Consider the following 22,730-nt stretch of genomic DNA (forward strand, 5'->3'; position numbering starts at 1 on the left):
TCGCATCGCATACTTTGAAAGCGCCCTTAAAGGAAAATAAAAAGGAATCGCCGACGGCCGATATGCGACGTCGCGTATCACAAACGTCACAAAAGCAGCACACAACGAGCAAATGAATATTGCGATATTGCGATTTGCGATCTGCGATCCTACAAACTGCGATTTTGCGGTTTGCGATCTGCGACGAATGAGACTATTAATTGCTGCGATACGAATTGCAGAAACCACTCATCGCAAAGTCTTTTCGGCATAATCTGTAAACCCAAAATCGAGCGCGCACCTTAAGGGAAATTAATGATGGCACGCCTGAGTATCCAAAGATGATCATGTTGCATTTTTCGAAGAGTCAAGTCGTTATGAGTGTCATGATTATGCATTCATTAGAGTTTAAAGCTTTCATGTCAATCTTTTTGTCATGTCTCTTTTCCCTTGCGTAAACTGTAAGGCAGCAACTAATATAAATCTATATGCAGGAAACATCCAAGGAAAAGGGGAAAGCGCTAATACTTAAAGGACAGAGAGGAGATGCCTTCGCAAATGAATGCCGCATGCAGCAGAGCCACGGATTCCGAGTATCACTCCACAGACACTGATGAAAATAGACTATCCAAGACTCAGAGTCAAAGGCGCACAAAAGCAGCATGTTTGCAAAAGATCCTGAAGCTCAGATTGGGTAAAGCAAAAAGAAAAACGCTGAAAAGGGATGATGCTTCAGAAAAGCCTGGAACAAAGAATGGAAGAAATTTTCGATACGTAAGATTGTTCAGGCAACGAAATCCCTAACTCATTGAGTCATTCACACGGCCGGAAACCGAAATAGCAACAGCACAATCAGTTTGAAAGAAATCTGGGTTATACTAAGTATACACATAGCAAAAAACACCCAGTCAGAGGGAGATTTTCAAAAATATCTTCTGAGTTGTCAGGAAGAGGTGCCAGCTTTTGTTATTTCTACTTTCATCGCCCGAGCAAAAGGAAAGGACAACCAGCCGACTCTTTCCAGGCGAACCTCACATTGCTTACAGCACTAAGGAGTAGATACAGAAACGGTTAGAAATTAAATTCAATTTTTAGAAATAAATTTGCTTTAGTAAAAGGGCGGTCATTTGAAGCCGTTCCCTAAATTTGTGTAATTAAGATTAGTTAGTTAGTAGTATTTAACCCTTCTCATGGCATTTGGAGAAGGGTCCGGAAATTTGTCAAAAAACTTGTCCTCAGAACATGCACTTTTGCACCCTCGGAGGGGGTTTTTGATGAATGGATGGATCGAGATTTATTTATGTTTGCATTTTAATGTCTGCTACTGATGTTGCACTTCTGTACTCTTAGTAGATGTTAGAAGTAAGTAGAGCTAAATCGTTATTACTTGAAGTTTGTGAGTGAAATCAGTCATAAATGGTACTTTTATCTCTCGATTAATTTCTGCTCATATTCTTAGAGTGATATACAGCTGATTTGTTTATATGTTAATGTATGAATGTCTGGATTACCATTTGGCACTTTTGTACGGTGGAATCATTTGTTTGTGCTTGACATATGAACAACTGATTATGTGATATGTTGTTCACAACTATTTTGCCTAACTTCTTATGCAGAATGGTTCATCTTAATTGATTTATATTCTTATGATAGCTGAATGATCTTTATTACGAGTTGTTGTATGAAATCTTTTTAGATCGCATAATGAAAGAATTTTACCCCGGGTTAGTATAGATTAGATGTGTTGTTTTTGTTAGATTACAGTAGCATAGAGTCAGTTTAGAGTCTAGAATTAAATTAGTTTAAAATTACCTTTTGATTAGTATCTTCAAAATCTACACACACACACACATCTTTTAGATTGGGAAGCTGGTCCCATCATCCCCAGTCGGACTCGCTACACCAAACGGGCAAGGAGCCGCCAACCAGGTTCCCGACCGGGTGGGTATCCCCCTTGTTGTTGACCTGATTTCGGGGCCCTCAACACTTCCATACCTCGTTTTCATTTAAATGTTGGTATTTCAACTACCTTGTCAAGTACCCTGATACTTCTTCTAAGAGGTTCTCATCTTCCTCCAAGAATAGGTAGGAACTGTCACTATCTCTCCCATGCACTGGGGAGTTCTCTGAGCCTTTAGATGGGGTCATGGTTTTTACAAACCGGGATTCTCTGTACAACCTTCTTTTCTCACCTCCAAAAGTGGGAATACTGGCATACATCAAATCCATCTTGATGGAACCACCCACCTTCTACCCCCAAGCTCTGGATAAGAGCATTCCAAACTGAGGAGGTATGTCGGCCACCACTATATCCATAACCACACTTTTGACTAGGATCTGGGCAAACTTTACCACTAGATCCTTTATCATGCCCAAGCACTTGAATCTCTTTGAGTCAAAAGATTACAAGTCTTTGTATGGCCTAGTGATCTCTAAGACCATTTGTTCCATTACCGACAGTGGCATGAGGTTGTGTGAAGCTTCCGAATCCAACATGAAATATGAAGCAAAAGGTCATGGATGAACAATTTCACATAAAAAGGTGTAGTAGAGTGATTCGATTCTTCCACATGTGGCCCAAAAACAACCATAGGTGTCTCCTCTTGTAGGTTCAAACTGTCACAGGGTGGTGGAGAGTCAGATGGATGCATAAAGTGGGAGACTTGAGCTTGGTAATGAGGCTTATTTAGGAGCTCAGTAAGGGGAACATGAATTTTTACCTTTTCCAATTCCTTTTGGAGATTGAACACATGTTGAGCCTTTTCTGCATCTCCTGGTTTTGTTTTTTCTCCCTTCTTGCTGCCAGCTATCAGCTGCACAAGTGCTTCTTTTCCTAAGTGTCCCTTAGGATCATCTCTCTTTTTGTTTGCAGAGACTCCTACATTGGGTGGGTCAAGATGCAACTTACCCTTCCCTTTGTCTGGTGCTGGAGGAAGCACTTGGGGAGTGGCTTCCCCTTGCTGTTCTGACTACCTCGTTCTCTTCTTGGAAGATCTTAGATTATACTTACATTGTGGCTGAGTCGACATGAACTCTAGATCCTCATCCTCTGCATTTTCCTGTCTGTAATGAGTGGTCTGCTGGTGAGCCATACTCTCATGTTCCTCTTCAGAAAAACTGGCATATATATTTCCCTTCATATCTTCAGTATCCAATGATTGTTCATTAGGAATATCTTCCAAGTATAAGGTTGTGAAATTCGATCAAGTTGATCCTTTCTTTCCCTTGTAAGTAGTTGCAGTGGAGGCCTTCTATATTGCTGGTTATAGCCCCGATTATTGATTTGAGCATTTTTCCTGGAGAGGTTCTTGTTCTCGATTTCAAGCTTCCCAACCTTCTGTAATAAATGTTTGATGATTTTATCCAAATCATCTATCTTCAGGTCTGATGATTCTCTGTTCAGACCAGAGGAGGATGTCTCCTCTCTCCCTCTCTAGGGTTCCATGGGTTCTTTCTTTACCCTCGTCTTTCCTGTCAAGGCTAGATTTCGTTCTACTTCGAGAACATCAATCTGAAGTTGGTCCACAATGGTATATTTCCTTTCTCTCAGGGTAAAACCAACATCAAAGTCAAAGGCTCCCAAGAAAACCACTTGAGTTGCAGCTGGGGGGGACCTCTCTTGGTAGGTTATTGAACTGCTTATTGAATCTTTTGATAAATTCTATAGTATCATCCTTTGACTTTTTCCTTATTTCATTGAACTTAGTGAGGAGGTACTCATGGTTCCTATTTTCTCCCCATTTTTGGGTGAAAGAATTTTCAAGCTGCTCCCATGTAGTGATGGAGGTGATAGGCAGGGATTTGAACCATTTTCTAGCCTCTCCATCGAGGGATTGTACAAACAATCTCATAACCACATCCAATTGTTCCACATTTATGTTCTCACCAAAATAACTAAAGGTTTCAATGTGGTTTTGTGTCATGTTATCATCTTCCCCATTGAACCTAGGTAGATGCTTTAGGTAGTCTTGGGGCATTGCACCAAGAGGCTGGGGTAGATCAAGAGGTGCATACTTATTGAGAAAAACACCTGGGAGAGCCATCCAGACTAGTGGAGGGAGATTCAAATTTGCTTGAGGGGCTGGGTTTAAGACCACATAGGTTATAGGAGAAGGAGGGTATGTCATGGCCTTAGGTGTAAGTCCTAAATATTGAGAAGAAGTAGGCTTAGAACTGGAAGAGGGAACTTCGAAGGCTGATGAGATGGTAGCATAGTTCGGGGGAGTTTTCTCTTTCTAGACTTTCTTAAAAATCAAATTTTTAGCTTCAGATACAAATGGGGCTTTCTATTGGGATGTATCTGAGCGAGTATGAGGGCTTTTAAAATCCAGGGCAATGAATGATAATGAGGAGAGGGTGTGGAGTCACCAAGGTGATTTGAGTGCAACCAAAACATACTTTGATCACATATTCAAAGAGTGTTTCAATTTTTCGTATCCTAGGGGAAAAATCCTGCAATAAGTTCCCGACAATGGTGCCAAATGATGTTGTATCTCCCAGAGGCAGCCTTCGATTGCTTCAAGACTAGTGCTTGGACACATCTAAAATGGTGTGTCTTAGAATATTTGGATATGCTAGAGACAACACCTATGGTTCTATAGGTTTATGGGTATATATGAAATGGGTTGGTTCATTAATCCAAAGAAATAAAACATGGATTTCAAATACTTCTTCACATATTCACATCTTGGAAATAGTCATCAAAAGAGTGGAGGCCTATAGCTTCAAGGTCTTGCGGCTTAATAATATTCTACAGAGTGGGCGAAAGAGGATACTAAAGGAGGGAAAATCATCACATAGAGCTTAAGATCTCAAGAATTCAATTTTGAACACAAAGAGCTTGAGGTCATAAGGATTTCTATGTTATTTGGGTTACAAGCGGAAATGAGGTCTAAAGGAAGGACTGAAGGCTATGATTCATATGTTGCACATTTAAAGATATAATCGCAATGATCATCACAGACGTATACATAAACAATGCCAAGACAAATGAATCTATGGGATGGTAACAAGAATTTGCATTAACATACAACTTACCAACGAATCTATAAGAGATCTTGAAACATATCTAGAAACAATAACTACATAAATTAATTGAAGAAGCATGAACATTTTAACGAGTAAAATAGAGGCGAACACATATTGTAATCCTTTGAAGATGGAATCACCACAGTTTCATTGATATTCCGAAAGATCTATATTACCCAGGAAATACAGTCTAAAATTATACATGTAGTGCTTTTCATAGAATTTATGAACACTATCTAAGTCTTGCATTCCTCTATTTATCTGGGAAGAGGGCAAGAGCATTAATTACATGAAATATCTAATTTCCCTATTCCTTGGTTTGATAGAATAGTTGTATCAGCCTTAAATGGCTCTATGGCCCACAAATATCACAGACTTGAATGGTTTAGGATGGGCAGCACGTTTCAATACAACAAAATAAATGGACCCGAAGGAAAAATAACCAGGGATTTTCTAGCCCATCCTGTGATCATATCAATATGTTGGTGTTGTCATGCCATAGAGTATGGTCCCCCTGCACTGTATTACATCTTCTCTCTTTTTTGCCACTACTTACTTCATCACCAACTCTTGGATTCATGTGTCAACATCCTTCCTCTGAATCGGCTCATTCTTCATCTTGAAGGTCCACCTGCTCGTAGTGATCCCGTGGCTGTTGACCCACCTCAACTTCAAAACTTTGTACTGTGTCTTCAATGCCCCGGTGTGGTGGTTGAGCAACCTTCTTTATTCATGAGTGAAATTGCATAGTTGCAGGCCTCTTCCTCTACAACGGATGAAACGAGCCTTTTCAATTTTCCCCTTAACTAGTGGAGCAAGCCTCTAGTCTAGGCATGGGGTCTTTATAAACCTGGTTTTAATATTTTATCACATCCAGAGGAAAATATCGCATATCTCAATCGACTGATGGAACCGCTGACATATCTTAAGTGGGAACCCTTTGCCTTTGTTGATGGCTGATGTGCGATATTGCTTGTGGCTCGACATGTGTACCCAGCAGAGGAGAGAGAGAGAAGGGGCTTCCTGACCCTTTTTTATGGGCATTTCCTGTGTTAGGCCTTTATCGGCCCTCTCAGCGATTTTGGTTTATATCGCCAATCTACCACTCACCACAATCCTTGTCCTTTGTAACTTGCCAACGACCAATGTGTGAGATGCGATATCGCAAATCACAATCGGCCTCCCTAAATCACCGATAAGTCTTAAGCCTTTGGCCCTTTACCTTTGCCGAATGGCGATATGCGATGAGCTTCTTATGTCCCGATTGTCATTATTTCCCAATACTTAGCCAATTTTTCATTTTCTGGGCCCTTCATGGGGTCCTTTCATGGGCACTAACGTTAGCTTTGGGAGTCCGCTTTTAGACTTCTATATACCGTTAGAAAGCTCCTCCTGAGCACTAGGCAATGGAGAGGGTCTTATCTAGCTCTGGTAGCTTCTGTGGCTCCGAATTTGGCCACAAACATCACTGCTATTTGGATTTTGAAGCAACCAGTGACTGAAAAAGCAGTGAGTGACAACAACGGGCATGGCTTGTGAGCAACTTTCAACCCCAGCAAGGCATGACACTAGATTTGAATTGGAAATAACAACAATAATTTTCCTCGTAGCTGAGAATAACTACTGATAGTCACTCTAATTTCTCTGGTGTCCTTGGTTGCATGCGATAGTTGTCTCCTATCCTAGAAGGCTCTTCCTTATCTTCTGGATCATGGTTATTTGTACCTCTACCTCCGGATTGCCTTATTGCTTCCAATTGACTGGATTTTACCCCATCCCGCATACATATATGAGGGCCATCAAAGGGCTTGAGAGCCGGATATAGGCTTGGGAGGTTCAGGTGATACTTTGTGGATGGTACTCTTAAAATCCCTTGGAAATGGAGAGGGTCTGATTTGGCTCTGGTAGCTTCTATGGCTCTGAAGTCAGCCCCAAACGTCACTGCTATTTGGATTTTGAAGCAACTGGTGACTGAAAAAGCAGTGAGTGACAACAACGAGCATCACTTGTGAGCGACTTTCAACCTTGGAAAGGTAAAATAGTAGATTTTCATTGGGAATAGCGACAATAATTTTCCCCGTAGTTGAGAATAGCCATTGATAGTCACTCTGACTTCTCTGGCATCCTTGGTTGCCCACGGTAACTGTCTCATATCCTAGAAGGCCCTTCCTTATCGTATGGATCATGGTTCTTTGTCCCTCTACCTCCAAATTTCCTTATTGCTTCTAATTGGCTGGATTTTACCTTATCTCGCATGCATATATGAGGGCCATCAAAGGGCTTGAGAGCCTAATATAGGCTTGGGAGGTTCAGGTGATACTTTGTGGCTGGTACTCTTAAAATCCCTTGCTTGCCAAAGTTATGTACCCGTGATCTTGTGACACAGCCCTTGGCCTGACTTTAAATGCTAGATCAAACTAATGTTGAAGAGGCAGCAATTCAAATGACAGATTTATCAATTGGAAGGTATTGGTGGAAGTGGATTTGTTGAATTCATATGGGAGCATATTCACTCAAGATGGCATTTCTTCTCACTGTGGAGTATAACTAATACAGAGTCTCTGTGCATGCATTGAATAGCGTATTCATCCCATTGAAAATACCTCTGGTTGAATGTATGAATATCTTCGTTGATTGACTTGTTGAATCTCTATTATGTGTTTAAATGTTGGTTTGTTGGTCTATTGGGATATGTTATGTGTTTAAATGTTGGTTCATTGGTCTGTTGAGATATGTAAGAACGCAAGTCGTATTCATCGTTTAATAAAACTTGGTGATTTGTGCATTGAAGATTTAAACCATGCGTTGATTTGGTATGGTGGTTGTTGCATTGAAAGGGTATGGTCATACTGCATAAAATTTGTTGACTATCATGCATTAATCCTGGTAGCTTTCTTGTTGGCATGTCTTCTTAGAGATTGTCTGGTCTCCCTTTCTGACAGTTGTTATAGCTTGTTGGAATTAGCTTACTGGAGGATCATAACTCCTTTTCTTATGGATGGATTTCATTAGCTTATAATATAGATTCTTCCAAAGAAACTACTCTAATTCAATATCTTGCAACAAGTTACCCGGTGCAAGTAAGATAATAGGTAATAGCAAGCCCCAGAAGCCACCTTAACACTCACAATTAGTCTGATAGTAGTTAGTCTCTCTTCATTCCGTTGCCACAATCTGTCTCATATGGAAGACTTTCTAAGAAGAACTAAAGGGAATTAGCTGGAAGTGAGAGGTTAGAGTTAGCCTACCTTAAAAGAGAAATGTGTTTCTTGTTGGGTGCCTACTTTATTAAATTGCACACAATAGAAGAAGAGTCAGTCCCTTTTTTAATATGGCTTTCTTATTTCAATTCCTTACTTAAACAAGCGAAGCCAACAAACTCTCCTTAAGTATGAATTTTGATTATACAAAATCAAAGAGCTAGAATGACTCAATGATATTTAGCAATAAACGATAATGCCCATATTATGAGCACCCTTCCATAATGAAATTGATGGTATTATTGAATATACTAGGCCCAAATAATTTTTGTCATCAACATTTTATGGCTGAGTATAAGGTTTGATTGGTAAAAGTTACAAGGCCAATTTCATTAATAATATTTCGAATAGTTAATATATTTAGGATTCGGGCACAGGCTCGGATGTATCCCCATCCAATCAAGATCGACACATGGAACAATCCATGACTCCATCAAAGGGACATGTGTATTAATTGCAAAGAAGTGATTTCATGCATATGGATTTATATGTTATCTCACCCACTGGAGTCTAAGTTTCATTTAACTCTCCTTAGGCAAGATCGTCGGGTATCAAATTACCTCGATATCAATCAGAATCATTGGCATCAGAACCAAAGAATATCTAGTTCGGTTTGCATAGAGCGACATTTAATTAGGGAAATAAGCATGATGATTGAGGCATATGGTGACAAAGACAATTAGAAACATATTAGTGGCTATATAATGCCAAGCAATAGTGGTGTGAACATGTGGAGATTTGGTATAATTTCATGCAGTCTCGTTCAACCAAGAATGAACACTCTTTTGAGTCTCAGGCACCATGTTAGAATCTTAGAGCTCCAATGCTTGTAGAGGTGGAGTAAATCCTTGTATAACATCATCATGGAACATATTAATACTACTGTGTAAGCCATAAAGAGAAAATATTCATTGTATTATGGGGAAATTATTGAAAGCTAATGAAGGTCTTCTAGTTTACCTAGATCTTTGTCTTCAGGCATAGGAGAAGGTTTGCCAATCCCATCAACTCCTGGTTGACGCATAGATAGTTATGTTTCAGGATCATCTAGAACATATGCAATGAGAATTCCACATTGAAATCGTGGTTCTTGACTATAAATTGGATTAAATTAAGGTTGCATTCACTTGGCAGCTCTAGTTTCCATAAGAGGATGTTGAACCTAGTGTTATAACAACTCGCATCAGAGCAATAAATAGTCATGGAGTGACACAGTAGGATTAAGAATATGTTGTCTGAAATCTTCACTGTATTTTTTGCCAATGATATATAAATATAGTCCATTTATAGGAGTATTTTGTCCTGGTCCTGAAGCTATCGTAGCCTCTACCTAAACTCTTCACTGTAATTTTTTTCCAATGATATATAAATATAGTCTATTTATAGGAATATTTTGTCATGGTGCTAAATCTGTCGTAGCCTCTACCTAAACTATTGTTGATTCAACTACTTATGCTTATGTTGCTTCAACCGAGTAAACTGGGTGAACCATCGCCTCTTCATCTACCTCTTTCGCGTGTTCAGGTTTGTTCCTAATATATGACTTTGTGAGCCTTGTGAACCTGAGATGTGCTCACTTCTAGAGTTCTTCCCATTGGGCAAATGGTTACAGCTAGCTTTACTAGAGCCTTAAAGAAAGCATGATGAGACTTGCTAAATCATATTCGTAGTGAGAATATGATAAGATCAGTTCTGGTAAGTAACGGTTATTCCTAAGCCAGTGCCTTCAGTTGTATGTGGACTGAGGATAATTTTCCTGCTTAAGTGGCTCATGGTACCACGAGACAGTTAATGATAATTATCCTGTATGATGTTGAGCTTTATGAGTCTAGTACTCAGTGGGAGAACTTGACAAAGTTGGATAAGAACAGATGAAAGTACCTCATGAGTATTGTTCAGTGATTTCTGCTTGGGGACAAGGATCAAGAGGGAGTGGACAACTCCTTATCTCCCTCACCTTTCAGATATATGGTTTCCCCTGTGTGGTACAATGAGTCTTCAATCACTTGTAGATTCTCCTTGAGACAGATATAGTTAGGTTGTTATCCTGATGTAGAGGTAGCCTTTAACAAATCCAAGATCGCACTTGGAGATCGACCGGAAGGAGCAGCAAGATCTGAAGGTTGTGGTTTACTATACTTCAGATGTACACCCATTCTGCCAGTCAGAGGGAGCCAGTAGAGCTATCTAAGTATTTGATTTCAATTTAAGATGTTGTTGTGATATAGGCAAGGCTTGTATAGTCTCATGAGACTTTGCCAATTACATGAGACTCTGCCAATTGCATAGAAGATGGCTGGTATTAGTGGGCTTTTAGGGAAATTCGGGGATCTCTTAGTCTTTTAGTTTGTATGAAACACATCACTGATTCCAGGCCTTTCATTTGGCTGGTATGGTTTGACAGATGTTGTTTAGTCTATTGAGTACTGGTATGGTCCTACAAATGTTGTTTAGTCTGTTGAGAAGCATGATGTGTGATGTTTGTGGGGTGCTAGAAGATATAGAAAAAGACATATCAGACATATGTCATAGGAGATATATCCAAACCACAAACCAAATATTTTATGTGAGGGAATTAGTGCTAGCATTAGTTTACACTCGTGAAATATACGAACCAAAAAATTAATATATGCTTTGCCTCAGGAAGAGGCTCGAGGCTAAATAAGACTATGAAGTGCAAAATTATGATGAAAGCTATGCTCAACGATACTCCGTACACGGCACGACAGGGAACTTAAACTAATGTTAAAACCCATCATTTTGGTTACTATAGTCCCTTCCTTGCCTGTGGCAGGGACTAATAAGGATTTGGTTATGATTAAAATATAACATACGATGGTACGTTTCTCTAATCTTCTAATATTCTTGGTCATGGTATATGGAGCACTTTGCCTATATTTTCAAAGGTTTTTTTAATACATTTTTCTAAATTTAATAATTACAATGTCGATAATGCAAATATGTAATCGCTCCATCTTCAAATTATTAAGGGATTTGAGAGAAATTTGATTAATTATAATTAATTGAAGTTCTTCTCCAAACATCTTTTGGTTTTATAGATTTTTCCCTAGTTCACCAAAGATGGGAAGTTTGAGTGCTTAACATTATTGTTGTATTTGCTCATAGTTTAATAGCTTTTCATAGTGTTAACAACCCCTTAGATTCCCATTGTGGATTAGTGTTATATTTTATTTTGTAAATAGTTTGTTTTGAGTAGATCCATAATACTTCCATGTTATTGAGGTTTTTGTAGATGTCCATGAGTGTAATGATTAAGGATAATGGGTACAATTATTATAATGATAAATATAATAATAATAATGAGATAATATAATGAATACGTACATACACTTTTATTATACTATTCACAATAATAAATGATTAAATGAGATAATAATATTTATATTATGAGAATCAATTTCCTATAAATTAAAACAAAAAATTATGATGATAAAAACTTTTTATAATGAGAAAAGCCAAATCATAAATCTCTAAAACATCACCTATATTTATATATCTTTGTCGTTAAACGCGGTATAGGTTAGATGTTTTCCTTTAAAGCTATATTTAAAAGAAATAAAATAATACTTATATTAGAAAATTAAAAAATATTATTAACAAAAGATAATTTTTTATGTCTTCCATAATTAAAATACTCCAATTTCCACTTTAATTTTAGATTGAATTTATATAAAAATAAATAAAATAATTGAGAGTTAAAAAAAAATGTTTATAATTGATCTTTACTTTTTTAATAAAAGAGAGATGTGTAAGTCTATTAATAATTACGTTCAAAATTAAGAGAGATATATAAGAAAGTAAATTATATAATGTTACGTTCATCAAATTTATTGACTTTCTAATTAATATATATCTTTATAAAATTATACTATAATCAACCAGTATTGATCTATACATATAATTAATGGATTTTAAAATATATAATTTCTATTCTAATGGAGACAGACAAGCTAACCAAGAGCCGTTATATTATATAATCTCATGGAGGTAGAAAGGGCAATGGTTGATTTCAATACAGCTAATTGTTGACTTTTCGCCTACACGCTACCAAGATTCTGTCACCTTATATTTATATTATGTATAACTCTTTCACTTTCTTTTTCTTTGGTAAGGCAAGTATGGATCCTTGTATTTCAAAACACCGAAAAAATAGTGTACAATTTTACAAGCAAGGAGGACAAGACCTCCAGGTCAGAACCTTAAAGTTTCCCCAAGAAACCCAAACCCACGGAAAATTAACAAAAATAGCCGCCTAGCTTCTGGAAAGCCTGTGAACTAACCGGCAACCCCGCATTAGAAAAATCTCTATTCATCTGAACCGTCCAAAAAGAAACATCAAGATTGATGGTCGAGGAGGATGTCGCTCTATCAAAAACACCGAAGTATAGCCCAAGAAGCTCGAACCGACTCAGCTGTAGATCACCGTTGACTAAATCCAACGGATTAAGTTGATATCGTACAAGAAAAGAGGGGCCGATGTTAGTGAGCGGGGGAGAGCAGTTTTTGGACCCCTCTCCCTACCACGTGTCGGAAGGTGAGTCACATCGCTACAAAATTATCAAAACCGCTTCCTCATAGAAAGCAGTGCGATCAGTCGTAAAACTGCCTGGGGGGCGGTAAACCATGTCGATACTCCAATTTTTAAAGGACCGGTCACCGGAAGAAGCCGGTCTCTGACCATGCTTGTGGATCTCCCTTGCTTGAACCTGGAACCCTGAGTAGAAGAGGGGTTTGTCACGGAACGAAGCTCTGTGGGACGCGATTCCTTCTCCACTATAAACAGATATCTCCCTCTCATTTACCCTGGGAATATGAGCGGCCAGTTTAGTAATCTGCCACGCCACAGAACCACCTATTCGAAACTGATGACACATGCTGATGTTGAAAGCAAAGGTTGAGTCATTTTGATCCTTAGTCCCAGGCTCTATCTTTATACTCCAGCTTATCATTTTCTGCTTTTTCTTGAACAATCGCCTTTAACCTGCTCTTCGGCAGCTCATGCCAATTAGAAGCCACTCTAATCTCTGTGCTAATAACACCCTAGTTGGCTAGCAAATCAGCCAATTTGTTCGTCGACCTACGGACATGTTTAAAGCCAACTGTACGGAGGCTTTGAAGGTGGTGTTGAATCCATTGGAATCCCTGAATAAGTCTCCAATTTTTTGAGACTTTTTCTAGCTTAGAACCTCTGCTGATTTTCTTGACTGAATTGATAATAAGTTTAGAATCAACTTCTACTATCACATTTTTCCTGTTTTCCTGACTCATGAACTCTAAGCATTGCTCCATAGCCATCAATTCCACTAAGTTATTAGTAGCCTGTCCTAGATGATAGTGGAAAATGAAGAGGACACTACCATTCTCATCCCGAAGAACCCCTCCATAACCAGTTGTACTCGGGTTTCCTTTTGAAGCTCCATCTATGTTGTATTTCAGATAGCCCTTTAGAGGAGGATGCCAGAAATCTTTTGCATCCCTAAGGGAGGTTAGATTTCTATCCAGACCCTGAGGAGAGATGCCTTGCAGGCCCAGTTCATAGAGAATTCTCAAGTCGGTAGCCGAAGGTTGGTTCATGGGGAGGTTTCGCACAATGGTGCTAATCGTTTCCTTGAGTTGTTTTAAGATCAACTCCAAAATTCCTTGGGAAGTTCTCTTTACATCTTTAAAGATTCGGTTGTTCCTCTCTTTCCAAACATTCCAAACAATGAAGCTCGAAAAGAGGGCCCAAGCTGTGGCTAAAACTTCATTGTCTGAAAAATCTTTTCTCTAGTTGTTCAGGGTGTTGCGGATGTTATTTTTGTCCCTATCCATCTGATGGAAAATACAGGAAAAAGAGTCCCACAGACTATAGGAGAACATACAGCTGTTGAGAAGGTGCTCCATGGTTTCCTCATGCCTCTCACGAAGCTCACATCTGGAAGGTCCCAAAATGCCCCTCTTTCTGATATTGTCCCAGGTCAGAATTTTCCTGTGCTAGACGAGCCATATGAAAATTTTAATCTTCATCCAGCCGTGGTGTCTCCAAAGGTTAAGCCAGGTCTTGTCTGGAAATTAAGAATTAAGGTCAAGGAGAATGATCTTTGCTTCCTTGAGGTTAAAAACCCCCTCATTATGATTTCCCCATCTCAGTTGATCGTGGCCCTCAGCTTTCAGAATCTTCCTTTGATCTAACTTTTCATTAAGAGTGTTTGCTTTAGCCTTCAGGGTACTGTTATCCCTAAAATCAAAATTCCTCCATATTCTCCATTTATCATTGTTATTGGTTTTCTCCCAAAAGTATTTCACCTTAGAAAGTCTATTGTTGTCCGTGATTTCCTTGAGATCCCTTAGGTATTCATTTAATAGTATAGGTTCTTGTTGCCATTTGTCCTCCCAGAATAGACTGAGATTTCCTTCTCTGATTTCCCAGAAGCTGTTTCCTTGGACCAAACCCTAGTTATCCCAAGCTCTGTTCCAAATTTGTGAGCCCTTTCTGTGACCTGACATTCGAATTAGATCATGGTTATGCCAGGTGCTAGCATATTTTTCTTTCCAAATGGTTTCCCACTGAGTCTTTGGCTCTTTAACCCAACGCCACCATAATTTGGCCCCTAGAACCTTGCTGAGTAAATCACGGTCATCCAAGCCTAGCCCACCAAATCTCTTATGTTTGGATATCTTATCCCAAGCTATCAAGGCCCATTTCTTACGTTCCTCCCCCTTGCCCCAGAGGAAGTCTCTTTGGATGGATCTGAGCTGATGTAGTACACTTTGAGGAGCTGGTAGAATAGATAACATAAAGGCAGGGATGGATTGCAGGATAGCTTTGGTTAGCACTAACCTACCAACCAAATTTAGAGATCTGTAGGTCCATTTCTTGACCTTGTCTTGCAATTTTTTAATGACTAGTTCTCATATGCTCTTGTGTAATGGTTTGGCAGTGAGAGGAACTCCCAAATACTTCGAGGGGAGGATCTCCCTTTGGAAGCCCATAATTCGGGCAATGTTTCTTTGAATAGCAATGTGAGTATTAAAGAAAAAAAATTATTTAGAGAGATTTACCTCCAAACCTGAAGCCATGGAAAATTCTTTCAAATTTTGCTTATAGGAAAGAGCTTCCTTGACCATGGGGATCCCTTGGAGCATAGTGTCATCCGCAAATTGTTGATGTGTTAAAGAACACCCCTCTTTAGAAAGTTGGAGACCTTTGACTGAACCCACTACCTTGGCTTGTCTGATCATCCTCCCCAGCCCTTCCATTATGATTATAAAAAGAAAAGGAGAGAGTGGATCTCCCTGCCTTAAGCCCCTTGAAGGAGTGAAAGTCTTCGAGGGTGAACCATTAACCAGAATTGAAAAGCTGGGAGAAGTGACTAGGGCCATGACCCATCTGATCCAGTTATGATCAAACCCAAAAGCAGCAAGAACTTTTCTGATATATGTCCAGTTTAGCTTGTCATAGGCTTTGGCTATGTCCAGTTGCATGATCATACTAGCTCTCTTATTGTTTGTCAAAGATTGAACCACCTCATGAGCTTGAATGATGTTGTCGAGGATTTGTCTGCCTTCCACGTATCCTGACTATTCCTCTGCCACCGGGGTAGAAAGAAGGGGTTTGAGTCTATTGGCAACCACTTTGGAGATAATTTTGTAGACAACATTGCACAAGGCAATGGGTCTGAACCTGTCAGGAGTTAGGGCTACGTCCTGTTTAGGGATCAGGGTGATAAAGGTAGTGTTAAGCACCTTCAGGATAGTTTTATCCCTTCTTGAGTCTTCCACCACGCTCAGAATGTCCTATTTAACTAAATTCCAGCAGGCTTTGAAGAATTCTACATTGAACCCATCCAGACTAGGAGCCTTGCCATTTTGCATCTCTTTTAGGACCTCCTTGACCTCCTCTTCTGACACTGATATGTTGAGGTTGAAATTGTCTTCTTTGGAGACTAGCTTAGGTATATGCTGAGTGATCTCCCTGATAGATTGATCTCTATTAGTGCATGTTTCCTGAGCAATGTTCCAAAAGTACTGAACAAGTACTACTATTTCTTCATGTGTGCTGAGCATGTTACCTTTCTTGTCCTTAATAGAAGAAATCCTATTGTGACCTCTGTTCGCCATAGTGGCTCTGTGGAAGAATCTGGTGTTGCGATCTCCTTCTTTTAGCCATTGAATTCTAGATTTCTGCCTCCAACAAATTTCCTCTTCCTTACATAAGTTGTCCCAATGTTGATGATATTTAGTTGCCAAATCACTATGCTCCTTATCAAAACCCTCTGTAATCAGGGTTTGGTTGAGTCTTTGCAATTTTCCTTCCAGAATTCTTTCTCTTAAAAAATGTTACCATATTCCTTCTTATTCCACTCCTTGAGTCAGAGTTTAATGTGTTTGATCCTTTTTTGAAGGAACATTATTGTGCCATGAATCTCCAAATCCTCTGCCCACCAAATAGCAATGTTGTTATAGAAGTCAGGGTGGGAGAGACAGATATTTTCAAATCTGAAAGGTCTGTTGTTGTGTTTTCAAATACCCTGAATGTCCAGTTGTATTGGCCAGTGATCCGAGCCTCCAAAGGGAAGAACACTCGCAACTATGTCCTTGTCATTGATCATAAGATCTTCTGAGATTATAAATCTGTCCAGTTTGGATGCCACTTGAGACTCTCCTCCTCTTTTATTGTTCCAAGTATAGGTCCCATTATTCATGGCGATATCCATGAGCTTCATACTGTCTATGAAGGTCTGAAATGCACAATAATCTTTGGTTAGAATTCTAGTCCCTCCTTTTATTTCCTACAACGTTTTTATCAGATTGAAATCTCCCCCTAGGATCCAGGGGATTTTTCTATGACGTCCCCTGAGCTTCTTCAGTGAATCAAGAAACAAGAGTTTGTCCTCCAACCTGTGGGGGCCGTACACATTTGTAACCAAGTACCTTTCCTTATCTCCCACTGGCCGAATGATCACTGAAAGATAATTTCTAGATGCATCTGCATCTATCATGTCAATCTTTTGGGGGTTCCAAACTGTGAGAATACCACCAGCTGTATTCTCTGCTTTGACCTCCAAAAACTTGAATCTATTGAGCCATTTTCCATGAATATCTTTTATCTTTTGAATGGAACATTTAGTTTCCTAAATGAAGATCACATCCGGGGCTACTTGTTTCATTCTATTACTTAATAATCTTTGTTTTCTTTTACTACCTAGACCTCTTATATTCCAAGAAGTAAGCTTCATTATCAAAGATTGTTAAAGGAGTAGCTGGATAGGTCTTTCATCTTACCTGAATCTATCATTAGCTTCCCACATTCCATCAACAGCTCGTTCTATTTTTTTCAGCCTCTTTTCTTTCCTGGGATTCTTGGTGCTAATCTTGGTGTGGCTTTCAAAGATTTCACTCCTTCATTACCTTGCTTTTCATTCTTCCTTAGCTTTTCGGATCCTTGGTTCTTAGATTTCTAGATGAATAGCTGTTGTACTCTGTGGAACTCCTTTTGAGGTAACGAATCCACTCCCTCTTTGGTTCCTTGTTCCAAGAAGCCTTCTAGATCTAGATGCTCTTTCTCCAAAATTTCTTGTAGTTCATGATCCTCCATCTCCATGTCGCTCTGCGTTAAATCCTGATCCATTTCTTGTTCAACATCACTCATGGTGGCCTCTTTTTGGTACTCCTCATTTCGTGTTTGTACTGGGTTTTTCCCTTCTTCCTTTTCTGCAGAACCTCCTTCCATTATTTGTTCTTCTTTAGTATTCTCTTCCTCTTCCTGAAGCCCCTGGAAACTGTTTTTTGTGAACTGTTTCTCTCCTTGCTGTTGATTTCTCGGACCTCTCTTACTTCCTTTACTTCGGTTAACTACTTTTTGAAAGTTGTCTGCGTCTTTCACTGTAGTACTTCTGCTTTTGTTAGTTTTCTTGTTGAGTGGACAGTCTCTAAATAGATGTCCATGTTCATGGAATTTGTGACATCTGAATGGAATGTGCTCATAATCCACTGTTTGTGTCCATTCTTCATCAAAAACTTCCAAGATTATCTCCTCTGGTAGAGCTCCTGATAGGTCCATTTCCACACAAATTCTAGCAAAGGAAGTGTATTTTCTCCTTCTAGTAGCTTCATAGGCTTTAACAAAGCGTCCTAATTTATTGCCTATGGCCTGTAACGATTCATTTTGTCAGTAATCAAGAGGTAGAGAGTAGAGTCTTACCCAAACCGGGATTGAGGTAAAAGTCTCGTTTTCTGGCACAAAGTTCATAATCCAAGGTCTCATGTAGAGTCCTGTAGTAGCATAGAAGTAGGGCCCTCCTTCAAATATTCTGTCCTTGTCTTCAATATTAGTGAACACCACCGTAAAGAAACCCTTAGACCCAAGGTGAAGATCTATGCTTCCTTTAGGTTTCCAGTGGTATCTGATCCATGATTGTAGAGCTTTTTCAGTGGGCCATAGTCCCATGAACTTGCAGATGATGGCATATGTCCCCATATGTTCCCTGTACGCTTGCAGCTCTGGATTGTTTAAAATCACCCTGGGTGTTATGTCCGCTTTGGGTTTGCAGGGTCCCCTGTGTTTCTTGTCTTTAGTTGCTTGTTGTTTGTCCTCTACCTTCTTGTCTTCTGTGGGTCCCTCTATCCCCACTTCTATGCTCTTCTCTCCTTCCACCCCGATTTCCCTAACATCTTCTAGAGGCTTTTTCCCCCTACTGGCCAGGGTCTCCTTGTAGGAGGGAGTGGAGCCCCCTCCTCGACCACCCTTCATAGGCATTCAGAAAACCTCTGTGCGCATTGACCTGAGATCGTTCTTCCCTGCTCCCATGCTCCTCCCACAAAATCCTAATCGTATAACTCTTTCACTTTCAATAAACCAGGATTGGTTGATTTTGTTGTTACACCTTTAGAAATAGAGGCGTAGAAGCAACCACGATTATTCATCGTATAATTGTAGAGGCGGAACCGATCACAATGGACATCAATATAATATAATTTTTCACATGGTTATTACACAAACACAAACACAAGCGTACAAGCAACCAATATTTTTCATATTCATAATTAATAAATAAAGTAAAAGGTGTTCAATATCCTAGTATGAGTATGATGAGGTTGTATAGGGGATATGTCCTCATGTGATGTTAAAGAATCTTAAATTAAAAAATAAAAGACTTACACACTTTAAATTATATATATATCATTTTGTTATTACACCTATCAGACCAGTAGAACAAACGAGATTCCTAATATTCATATGTACTTGTAAATAAATTATATATTTATAAACTCGTATATGTACACTTTTATGGAATCTATAATTTCTATTTTGGGATCTTACTAATGGGTTTGGAAAGTTTACCAATATTTGCAGGTTTTGGTGTAATCGAAAACTTTTTCATGATATCAGAGCCTTGATCCAGGTTTGATTCACAAACCTACATTTGAGAGGGAGGAATCACTACACCTCTATGGAATCCATAATTTCTACCTTGGAGATTACCTCTTCATAAAACAACTAGTATTGGTATATATATAAGTCTTCATAAATTAGATTATAGAGAATTAAGATGGACTTGATATACACTAGTATAGATCCATCTTAACCACCGATCTAGCAATAGTAGAGAGATCAAATATCTGAGGTGAAAACTTCTTTAAGAGAACAAAATTTGAGAGAGACACCACTTGTAGTTTCATTGTTTATGTTGCCATTTTTAATGTATAAAATGGATCAAAATTTACTTGGGGATAAAATAGTGCCACCTATTAAAATGTTTTAACTCTATTTTTTTTTCAATTGTTTTATATAATGTATATATATAGTTTGTTTTAAACTTCTAACTATGTTATCTCTCTATAAAGTTGATATAAGATTATGTTTCTTCACGTGCACTTTGAAATATTTTATTTATGGTTGAGAGCGAGTAAAATATGTTTATCACTTTTCTTTAATATGCTCACTAAAAGTGAGATTATTGATGTTTTATAATACTTTTAATTAAACAAACCTAACATGCATATTCATTTTTTTTTTATTATACCTTGACATAACTTTTTTTAATATTTTTATACTTTTTTATTTATATATATATATATAGATATATAGATATATCTATATATATATATCTATATATATATATATATATATATATATATATATATAGATATAGATATAGATATATATATATATCTATATATATATATATATATATATATATATATATAGATATATATATATATATATATATATATATATATATATATATATATATATATATATATATATATATATATTATTTATACATCTCTCATACTCGGTTGTAGAATAAATCTCTCAATTTAATAATTTATTTTCCACAATTTGTTGGGTTTGTGGATACACGCAATCAATATTATTTGAACTCATATGGTATATAAATCGTTGATTTGTTTTTACACCTTTACAGAGGCGTGCAAGCAACCAACACATGAGCATAATGACATCACATGCTAAGATGAAAAATAGTCCACAAGTTAAAGTGATGGGTTAATCCAACAACATGTATTCAAGAAGATTCATAATATTGCATACAAAGTAGTTCATAACAAAATGCATAAGTTAAAAAACATACATTGCTAAAGAAACCAAAATAGTCCAATTAGAATAACTACATATGCACGAAAGCGCGTTGGCTATGTTATTATTATTATAAGTGAAAGTTCCATCCATACATACACCATTGACACCTACTAGCCCCAATAGTGGAACATTACACCTGCTCCTCTAAAGAAGTTTACTCGCTCTACACTATGGAGAAGCCAAGGCTCATCACAATACTCCCAAGCCTTCTCTAAGCCTAAGCCTGGCCAAAAACTTGGCTTCAAAAAGACTCTTCTATGAGTTATGAGATTCTATTTATCACAAAGGGTGTGGTGACCCTTGACATTCCCCTTTGTGATTCTGTGACTACCCTCATGACTCTCTAACTTATTTACAAATAACTCATGACATTACATAGTGACTGTTCACATTCCACTAATGACACTTGGAATTTCACTTACAACATATTTACAAATAATATACATTTTCCACATGTACCCATGTGAGACAAAATAGGTTAGAGACAACCTAAAAATACAAAACACTATGACTCAAAAGTTTGGGGAAGACCAACTCGGCAACCTCCACTTGATGCTTCTTGGTCACGTATTGATGCCAAGCTTGGTACTATGCTATTATGTCAACAAACTACTTGATGGTGTCTTTTTGATAGCAGACTATTTCCTCCATAGATTCTAGGTATATGGTCTTGGAAACTTTGTTCAACTCATCTTGAAGCATGTGCAACATGTTGTTGACCATGATAGGACCACTAATGTACTTCTGCATGTTTTGTGTGCTCAGCTCAAAGTCATCACTGGTGGCCTCTTGCCTTAGCTGCTCCATGTACCTGTCAATCTCTAGCTACACTTGGTTCTTGTGCTTAGATTCGGTGAGGGAACTGATTGACGGGATCTTGTGCATTCTTACCATGAAATCCAAACTCTTATATAACCGTGCATATGAAGCTTAAATGCTTTTGAAAAATGGGGTGAGCTACTCATAGTTTTGGATCAACATCTAGACCATTTTTTTGTCTATCTCTACATGTGGCTTCATCATCTTTGGCAAGTGAAGCAGAGCCCCTTTCTACCACATTGTCCACTTTTGCACATGGGCGATGGTGGCATGGATGTCCCTGAGTGTTTGGACAAACCTTTTGCTCCATTGTTGAAAGCCATGCAGATGGACCACCACCATATGGACGGTTAAAAATATGTCATAGAGATTCTGCTTGGTAGTGTCAAGTGTTGATACTTCAACAAGTATCATTTTCCTCATCTCTGCCATTGTGGAACCTACGCTCTACTCTCTGGATTTTTCTACCTCTTGCCTTTATACCTGCAAGTTGTTTTCCAACTGTTCATTCTTAGCTAATACGAACTTAACATTTGAGGTCGTGGCTCCTACATAAGTCAAAGTGGCATCAGCCATGGCAACTAGATGCTTTCGAAACATATGACACTATCACCCTTTCTTTCATGAATGCAGGTGATGCGTGATCAACCAGAAAATGTTTTTTTTGCACTTGTACAATCTTCTTCTTCAACTCGTAAAATGATAGATGGTACACATTCATCATCGAATCATAATCAAGGAGAACAACCTCTCCTTGCTTGCTTTGGACTTGTTCTGACACTAGAGGTGGTGGAGGCTGAGAGGTGACCTCAAGTGCTCTCGACATGAGGTCAGTATCTTGGTCTTGTGGCTCTTGCCCCAACTCCATGTCCATTACATCAATCAGTTTCTCAATCTGCTGAGAAATCTCTTGATCATGCATCTACTCACCCTATTCTTCAATTGTCGGATGTTCTAACTCCTTAACTTGTATGGCTATTATTTTATCTATCATCACACCTTGGCTTTCTTCTTATTCCCGTTTCTACTTCTCTTGCCTT

Source organism: Pinus tabuliformis, chromosome 1_1, assembly GCF_031772625.1.
Source record: "Pinus tabuliformis cultivar Carrire ecotype Pingquan chromosome 1_1, CPIR1, whole genome shotgun sequence".
Classification (NCBI taxonomy): domain Eukaryota; kingdom Viridiplantae; phylum Streptophyta; class Pinopsida; order Pinales; family Pinaceae; genus Pinus; species Pinus tabuliformis.